Below are 1247 nucleotides of genomic sequence, written 5' to 3'. Positions count from 1 at the left end.
CGATCATGGGCCGGGGTCGCGAGTTGGGCTGCGGTGCGCTCTCTCAATCACCGGGGAGCAGGATAGTTTTCCCTCGCCAAAAACGGTCGTGAAGAAGGAGGACATGAACTCCGAGGGGCGTCCCTCCTCTGAGCCCTCCGGGATACCTATAACACGCAAATTCTTCCTTCTTGCGCGGTTTTCAAGATCGTCCAGCTTCAGTTTTAATGAGCAGTTTGCCGCCTCTAGCTGGGAGCATCTCCGCTCAACATCATGGAGCCTCCGGTCAACGTCGGTAAGTGAAGTTTCGATGTCAGCAATCTGGGTCGTGTGGGTCCCCACCGCAGATTTCAGTTCTGCAACCGATGAGCGAAGCTCCGAAACCGGTTCGGGTTTTAGAGCTGTCATCTCGCCGCGGATGGTGGCAGTTAATGTCTTCTCTCACGCTGTCTGTGTAAGCTGTGTCGCGAGTAGAGCTAGCGGTGTCCATGCTAACCTCGCCGTCAATGCTAGCTGTGTCAGACCTTCCTTCCATATTATCGTCCCTCTCGACGACGTTTGTCTTCCTACGGGGCATATCTGGTTTACAGACACAGTATGTCGGTCAATATGTCGATTGAACAGTTCTAGTGTTAATAAAACACTCACTGAAAGTGTAAAAGATGCAAATTGCACGGAGCGGTTCCGCCAGCCGTCTTCACCGCATGAGGGTCATACCGGAACTCCCCCATCATATAAAGTCTTTACCAACCAGGAGCAACTCACACACTTACATTCATGTTGTATAATTATGATTGTTACGTTTCCAGGATCTTCTCTCTTTGATGTTTCATGTGTTCTTGACTTTTCTGTTTTAGTTCAGCCATCCCTCACGAGTTTAACTATCTAAAGAACAGATCAAATAACTCACTAATCAGTAATCAATAAGACGACTCTCACCTGCCCTGACTCGTCAGCAACAAAGTCCCAGAGTTTTACTTTGACAGGATCAACTTTATTGATCCAAAGCAGCTTTCACAGAGACGTAGAGATGAGCTGAGTGGATCCTGTGGATTCACAGACTCTGACGCTTTGATGTGATGAATGTTTGTGTGTCAGTGTTTTGCTGTGATGTTGAACATGTGTGTGAAATGCTGCGAGGAGCTGAGATTCATCTGCAGATCAGAGATGATCCTTGTGGATGAAAACGGACGACATGGTCAGTTTTCATCCATCAGTGTAAATGTGACAAAGAAAAGACAAAACAATCCCAACAGCATCAAGACTCT

The 1247-nt window shown here is 47.6% G+C and overlaps 1 protein-coding gene across 1 annotated transcript in view; it reads left to right on the top strand.

Moving 5' to 3' along the window:
• LOC111662537 (uncharacterized) overlaps positions 1 to 1247 on the top strand; it is a 43470-nt gene that overhangs the window by 28223 nt on the left and 14000 nt on the right. The gene's annotated exons all lie outside the window — the stretch shown is intronic.

Source organism: Seriola lalandi, unplaced genomic scaffold (genome assembly GCF_002814215.2).
Source record: "Seriola lalandi dorsalis isolate HSWRI2012SDOR001 ecotype SW California unplaced genomic scaffold, Sedor1 jcf7180002054564, whole genome shotgun sequence".
Taxonomy (NCBI): Eukaryota; Metazoa; Chordata; class Actinopteri; order Carangiformes; family Carangidae; genus Seriola; species Seriola lalandi.
This window is presented reverse-complemented; position numbering and strand designations above follow the sequence as displayed.